Source organism: Rutidosis leptorrhynchoides, chromosome 4, assembly GCF_046630445.1.
Source record: "Rutidosis leptorrhynchoides isolate AG116_Rl617_1_P2 chromosome 4, CSIRO_AGI_Rlap_v1, whole genome shotgun sequence".
NCBI classification, from domain to species: Eukaryota; Viridiplantae; Streptophyta; class Magnoliopsida; order Asterales; family Asteraceae; genus Rutidosis; species Rutidosis leptorrhynchoides.
The window spans coordinates 286282168-286290404 of NC_092336.1; the positions used below are offsets into that span (position 1 = coordinate 286282168).

The 8237-nt window shown below is 35.8% G+C and overlaps 1 pseudogene; it reads right to left on the reverse strand.

The window, feature by feature from the left end:
• Positions 1-6498: 6498 nt before the first annotated feature.
• Positions 6499-7791, reverse strand: LOC139841658 (pyrophosphate--fructose 6-phosphate 1-phosphotransferase subunit alpha-like; annotated as a pseudogene).
• Between the last annotated feature and the right edge of the window lie 446 nt (positions 7792-8237).

The following is an 8237-nucleotide window of genomic DNA, read 5'->3' on the forward strand; positions in this document are numbered from 1 at the left end:
GGGCGTGGTTATCATCGAATAAGGAATCTCTCGGAATAAGTGAGGATTTAGATTCGCATAAGAATGAGTATCAAATAAGATTCTTAGGTAGTCTTTAATATAGAATCTGAATCTCTGAAGTGACGGGATATGATTTCCTTTATGTATCGTTGTTCAAGTTTGTCCATTATATCGGTTTCTCTCATGGCTAGAAAGTGAGCAGCTTTGGTGAGATGGTCAATAATAACTCAGATAATGTCCTAACCGCCTACCGTTTTTGGTGGCTTCGTGATGAAATTCATTGTTATTCCTTCGCATTTTGATTGTGGGATTTCGGGTTGTTGTCATGCAACTAATAAGATTCAGCTTCGAGCTACTTCTCTCCTCGTAACTATTAATGGCTCAGCATTCTCGCGAGGTATAAAAAAAAATTTCTCTCAATAAATAACTTTCACTTCCATCCTTGAAAGCCAGTCCATCCAAACTATTACATCAAAGCTTCCTAACTCGATGAGTATTAGGTTGATCCTTAAGTCCATTCCAACCGAATCTTATTATACTACCGTGAAAATTTTATCAATCTTTTCAAATAACATCTGCTTGTGTGTGGGTAACTAATCCTTTCCAACTGCTACTTTAAAACTTCCAAGTTTTGTTGACATGAGGTCGTCTCCAAATGACCCACCTGTTAATCTTAAGATACTTCCTTAAATTATTCCTCTATCTCTGCCAGCTTACCATTTGCTTGTCCTACAGAATACTTAACCCTCATGGTTGTTAATGGCTTATTAGTCATAACACTAAGGTTCTTAGATATAAGGTTTCTATCACTATAGTATTAAACAACTTCGAGAAAAATAAAATGTTGTGACGAATCGTCTCCTAACTATAATCAGGATCCATGCGAGTCTCCATAACGATTGCTCTACCGCAAGTAAGTCCAAAGTTTTTCCTATTTGAGAAATTTTCCTTAAGTGTCCAGGGTGTCTATATCTATAACAGATTCTAGAGTTATCAATTCTGCATTCAAGGCCCTTCTTGTACAGTTTTCTTTGAATCACTTCATATTCCTTATATAGTAACATTGGGACTTCTGCACGATTTACTTTAATATAATCACGCTGGCCTGGCGTTATTATATTGTACTAAACCGTACGTTCATTCCAATATCATTCCATATGGTTAATGTAACGTGATCACTTCAAGTTCTACTCAATTTCATCTAACGGTGCTTTATCTATGCTATCTCAAAACAAAATCTACGAAATTAATCTCACGGTTTCTCGGTGTGGGTGCGTAGGTTCCGTAGGTCATGCATCAATGCCTAATTGTCCCAAATTTCTTCAAAATGTTCGGGTTCAGGTAACGTCGTTAGGTTCCTTTCTAGAAATTCAATCTGGGTCTCATGTCGTGTAACAAGTAGTAATACGGTATGTCTTGAGGTGACTCCTAAGTCTTTGGGTATCGCTGAGCATCAGTGGAAAATACTATGACCTTGTGAAAGGAGATGCCTTCCTGGCTTCTCTAATGCCTATGAGCGTTAGGGACCTAATTCCAGAAGTGCCGTTAGATCGTCGAATAGTGGTTAAGAATGAAAGAGATACGTGACGGTCATGAAAGCGTACGGGATGCGGGTCAACTTGCGGAAACTGAACAACCTCCTGATGTTTATACGTTATACGTGACTAATTAGAGTGAGTTCGGGGTGCGATTACTCCGACAAGTCTGCACATATCTCCTCCTCCGACGATCAACTTTAGTGGGCGTGTAATCCGAGGGGTACTCCTCCTTGGTTGCGTGAAGTAATGTTTCGATCTCTGGAACGGTGGAACAATAGTAACAGGTGGATTACATTACCAGCTCTTAGGGTTAGATGAGTGGGAAAGTAGTTTAGAAAAACATCTGAACTGGAAAGGATAAGTTCTCCAAGTCGGTACAGTGAATAGCAAACATGTAGCAAGCACGTAATCAGACATATCAACTACAGCAGCCTAGATCGTCTACAGCAGTACATAGCAAGGCAGTAATAACAGTATCAACAGAAGTATCGTGCAAAACGCAGGTAGTAGCATGCAGCAAGTTCATACAGCAGTAGAAGTAAGCAGTGGCATGCGGTAGTAGTAAGCCGTAACATGCAGTAATAAAATACAGTATCATGCAGTAGTTTGCAGAAACAACTAAAAAAGCAAGTTGTAGAATAGTCCTATTAGTGAATCCTACTTGGCTTGGTCTAGACTCACTAATGTAACCTAATTTCTTACAACCAATGCTCTGATACCAAATGTGACGCCCCGTACAAAACCATCGAGTACAGATCATCAACAACAAGATCATTACAAGGTCAAACACTATATGCTGTTTGAAAACCAGTTTAGCATTCATGAAAATATAGCATTTTACAAAAGATAACATGCTTCCTATGAATAGAAGCCTAAACATAAGTATGTGACCCAAAGGTCGTTACAAAGCCATTGTTTGAATATACGAATGCAAAATAAAATTTCTATGGTTGAGACATCTCTAAGTAATGCAGCGGAAGTCTAACACAGCAAGTTTGTAACACCAAGACAGCAAGTCTAACAGCGGAAGCAACAACGTCTAAGCACCTGAGAAATACATGCATAAAAAGTCAACACGAATGTTGGTGAGCTATAGTTTGTTTGTATTCAGTAATGTAATGTAGGCCACGAGATTTCAATGCTTCAACCAGTAGTTTAAATCAGTAATTCAAATCAGTATGATAAAGTATATGTTCAACCGTGGGCACTTGGTAACTAACTTAACGTAATATCACCCCCTAAAAGTACACTTGGCGAGTGCGTAAGTTTACGAAGTATTAAACACCCGTTAAATGCTAGCACGACTAGCCCGACTGGGGATGTCAAACCCTATGGATCCATATCTAAGATTCGCGTTCACCGGTTCAAAGACAAATGACTAAACGTTACCGAGCTAAGGGGAAAGTTTATGCCGTTGTATAACCCATACATATATAAAGTTTAAGTACTCATGCCTAGTATGTAAAACGTAAAACACGCATGTATTCTTAGTTCCCAAAATAGTTAAAGTAAAAGGAGATGCTATAACTCACAGTGAAAAGTAGTAAAGTCGATTCGGCATAAGTAAGCAAGTAGTTGGTCCGAAAGGCCTTCAACCTAAGTCAGAAGTTACTAAGTCAGTAAATCGTTCCCAAAGGTTTAAAAGTATGTAAATTAGGTCTTAAGTATCATCATCATTCCTCATAAGTTAAAAAGTGTAAAGTAAGTTTCAATCAAGAATAAAGTTTGAAACAAAGGCTGACTTCGTTCGGTCACCACGACCTCTATATAAACTGAAATGAGGTGAGACTAGTGACCATGGATCCGTATATGAGTCCCCTAGTTGCTGACCAAATTTTTAGAACCAAACTCGTCTTCGTTTCACCATGGTGACAGTTTAAGTGCGAGTAGGTCAGAAATTTCAGCACAACGTTAATAGGGCGTAGTGACTTTCGGAAGGCCATAAATCCTAAACCGTAACTCGGATTAAGACGAGACCTAAATGGAAAATCATCTACTCGAACCGAACTAACTGGAAATAAACTTTTACAGTAGCCCAAGTTATGATCAGACCCAGAAAACAGTAAGTAAAGTGTTCCGGTGGGTTCTTAGTGCTTGATGCTCATCACGGTTCTCATCCTTGATGCTTATAGCTTCAAGTGTACAACTTGTTGATGTGTTTGCATCCTCTTTACCAAGTTTTGACCGTCATGACACTAGTGTAAGTCTAAGATATGCAGCACAACTCACTTAAGAGTTGTATGAAGGTTGATGAACCAAAGTTACATCAAGATCTTAGATCCGACACATACATGAGTTCTAGTAGTAATATTAAGCTACAAACTTGAAAGTAAACTAAATAAACAAGATCTTAAGTTGTAGAACTTAGTTCTTAGTTAGATCTTAAAGATCCTAGACTAAAAAGTCTAGATCTAACATAAGTGTATAAAGTTATAATTAAAAAGTTTAACTTCCATGTTCTTGAACTTACAAAGTTTAACTTTAGTTTCAAGAAATATGAGATCAAGTTTAACTAGTAATACTTGACCAAAGTAATAATTAAAATACTTACAAAAGAAAGAAATAAACTAAAGTTACAAGTATTAAGCTCATGTTTGTTTCATACTTGAGAAGATTCAAATCAAAGTTTGGATCTTAAGAAAATAAACTTCAAGTCTACAAAACATGAACACAAAGAAGATTTCAAAACTTATGAACTTTAGATCTATATAATACTTCAAGTGTAGGACCATAAACTATCAAGTTTAGATCCTTGTTCTTGACTTCTCATCAAACAAAGGATGGAAGTAACAAGATTCATGAAGATACAAACTAAGAAGCTTGATCTTTAATAACAACAAACAACAATCAAGTAGATGAAGATGATGATAGATTCGGTTTTAATGGAAGAAAAAGAAAGAAAATAAAGTTTTGTTACTTACAAGATTGAGAGAAAAGATGAGAGAAAAGAAGTGTTGTATGTATGTGTGTGTAAATGAAGTAGAATACAAGTAAATAATTAACACAAAAAAAAAAGTTTGAACTCCCACCCATACACATGGTGGCCGATGGTTTTAGGCACAAAGGGGAAGGTCAAAACTCACTTTCAAGTGTTGGAAGAATGGTGAAAGCTAGAAGGAGTAATAAGGTTAAATGTATGGAAAAGAGATCTTGCATGCTTGAGACAACTTTGTCTCCTCATTAACTTAATTAATCCTAGTTTACCTTAATAAACCACTAGTTATAAAAGTGGGCTTACTAGTCCATTAAGAAAGTAGGGTGGGCTTCCAAGTCCATTAACATGGGTCCATGTAAGTATGCAACAATTAAATAAAAGCATTCGAGGATCAAGTTAAGTGATTACACACTTAATAGCACGTTGTAAGATATTAACGAAAGTAATTAATCATCATTAAAGATCCCAGAGCATAAGCTAGCTCAGTACACACAAATACGCAGTTTCATGAAAAAACAAAGCACAAAAGCAAGTCGAAAAAGCCGGGTCGTTACATCATTTGCTACTCACTCACGCATTAGGAGGAAACTCTTCACACACCATCGCTGTATTGGATACCCGGTGTGCTTTGGATTAAACCGAGTGACTTGGGGTATACATCTTTATCACCACAACAGAACCCTTGAGAAAAACCTCCTCCTTTGAGATTTGAACCCTCACCAATTAAAGGACGAGGAACCCAACGGCTTCGTAGCACTCAAGCAACTAGGCATATTTTGGTTTATAATGCTTATTAAGATAAAAATTAAGTTAACACAAGTAATAACATGAACATAAGGGTCCCACACAATTAACAAATTAACAAATAATATCAATTACATATTTGAATGTGTGATTTGAATATTTTCATCCCTATTATATCTCTTGTGACATTATGGTTTTGTTAGAGTAATAATATTACAATTTTAATTTTAATTTTAATTTTAATTTTAATATATACTAATAAGCACAAATTTTTTTTAATATATACTAATAAGCACAAAAAATTTGGTCGTTTTATACTATCTAACAAGTCATTTTTGGCATGAAAGAAAAAGGCACTTGAAACATACTTAAACGCTAAAAATTGTAAGTGCTTAAGAGTAAAAGTTGTAACTACGCACCAATACGAAGAATAAATTTAGGGGACTCGAATGTAACTTTTAATTTAATATAATAATAAATAAATAAAACCCACACAATTATTTAACGGAATTAATCTTTTTTTCTGCCGCGAGTTATATTCTCCGTCATCACCGTTCAACTCGAAATAATTTTATGAACAAAACATAACTAGCTGTATTCGAAACGGAACTTTTTTAAAGGGAAATATTTTGGATAAATTCTTTACCCAAAAAAAATATTTTGGATAAATTATATCAAGTGAATCGGTAGAGCAAGTGGTAATTCATGACTTTGTTGGAAAAGAATGAATGGGTAGAGCAAGTGGTAATTCATGAGTTTGTTGGAAAAGAATTGGATTCGAGTCCTCCTGCCCATTTTTCCCTTTTGTTCGCTATTTTTTTTCTTGCTTCTCGCTCAACATTAGTTTCATAAAAAGACGTTAAAATGCTCTAACACTATAATGCATCATGGTTTCAGTATAACGTAAATTTCATAAATATCGTGTTTTTTAAAAATTTTCAAATGTACAACATTATGTATGTATGTAATGAGTAGTAAACATACGTAGGCATTTTATACATAAATATCATCTGATAGTACAAATAAGTATCAATCAACATATATCTAAATGCAACCGCATCAATGTGCGATCGAAACTCTTTTTAGTTGTATATAAATGAAGAATGGTTAAGTGTATTTTTGAGCAGGTTAGATTCCAAAGAATAATAAGAGGAAGAAGAGACTTGGAGCAATTTTCTTATATATTCCATTCCAAATCAAAGTTACATTTATACTACTATGCAGAACTGGAAATAAACGTTAAAAATAATTAAATGTGCAAGAGTGATGCTAGTGGCTAGCCTAAATTAAAGGATCATAGCCAAAAAAGTGGCATATGGCATTAAATTTCTTCCCCTTGTATGTACCTTCTTTCAATCGTTTGTTGATTTCTGCTTCCACAAGTTCGACCAAAAGCTTCTCAGTCTCGAACTGAGACAACTGGGCTGAGTTATCTGATTCTGGATGAAGAAGAAGTTGTTTCCTAATAAATGGCGACATAAATTCAAACAAGGCAGATGCCTATGGCAACAGTTTTGTTGATTATCAGCAAAGATACCTTGGCAAAGAAGACTATGAATTTCCTGTAATAGTGCAAAAACTTTAGGGATGCTTTCTATAAGCCCTCCCGGAAGTAGGATGACACCATGATTCTTGTCTTGCTCTGCTCTGGCTTGCACGGAATCACAAATCTATTTGGTTAAGTCAAACAGTGTAAGCTTTGAAGCAGCAACTTCTTCAGCAAGGATAACCATGTTAGGGTGTGACTGCAGAGTGCACTCCACACCAACATGAGAAGCCTTCCTACCCATTAGTCGGATAAAATAGTAGTACTTTTCAGCAGAAAGAGCATCTGTGCATACGTTGCTGATGAGTTGAGAGTTAACCTTGCATATGGTATCAAACCAACATTTGCTTCAACAAACTGGTTCTTAAGGTCTCCGTTTAAGGTAACTGGTACTCCAATCACCTTTGTAGCACATCAGCAAAGGTCTCAGTAAGCTGAGCAGCATCAGTATTAGACGCTACTCCTCCAACGATGACTAGGATATCCAAGTTCAAAGCTTTGCAAGCTGTCTTGGCGGAATTTACTTGTTCCGTTGTTCTAATATGATTCTTGGTTCGCCCCAACAAATCATAATCACTTTGATTTTTGTAGGTTGCAAGGATATCATCTGTGATCTCGAGAGTTGTTTGAGCAAACAAAACTTAAGAGCCACCTAAAAAACCAAGCAAAGTACTCATAGGGTTATGAATTTTGAGGGCTTCATGAAGACCCCATACAATGTTATGTCTACCAGGAGATTGTCTACCACAGAATACCAATCCAACCTTCACTGCAGGATGCTCACAAATGGTATGAGCATTGGTTGTTTTAGATGTTTCTCTAAAAAAATGAGCAAGAGTTTGACCATAAGTGTGAGGAAACGATCGAGCTATTGCATTAGCACTAGAAGGATCGGCTGCAGCAGTTGCATCACTAAACTCTACTCTCACAGCAGTTTCCTGAAGACAAGGAGGAAGTTCAGGTTTGTATAACGATCGAGTCTTTTGTAGATCAGAAAGCTCGCTTGGAACTTCGTAGTCTGAATCCATTTTTCGCTTGAAAAATAACAACAGCAAGTGGTTTTAGTTGGATTAAAATTGTTTGTTTACACACACCCTGTGTCTTCTGAAGAAATCACCAACTTTTTTTCCTGTTGTTAGCTCATTCAAACAATTCCATACAGCAAAAGCTATTTCCATTTTATTTCTTTTCTAAATTTTCTTTATGATATTCTCAAATTATTTGCTTCTATATTTCATCAAATCTCAACCTTCCAAATTTCCTCTTTTGATTCTCTTTCTAAAAAAAATACATTTTTAGCATGATTTTCTCAGTTTTCCTACTTTTTATTTTATTTACTTTCCAAAAAAAAGTCCAGCCTATCCATCTCTATTCTGCTTAGCACTCAAATCTATACTTACCTTTTTCGTTTAATTCTTTATAATAATAATAATAATCTTTTCAACTTTTACTTCTAATTTTCTATCCCATTTAA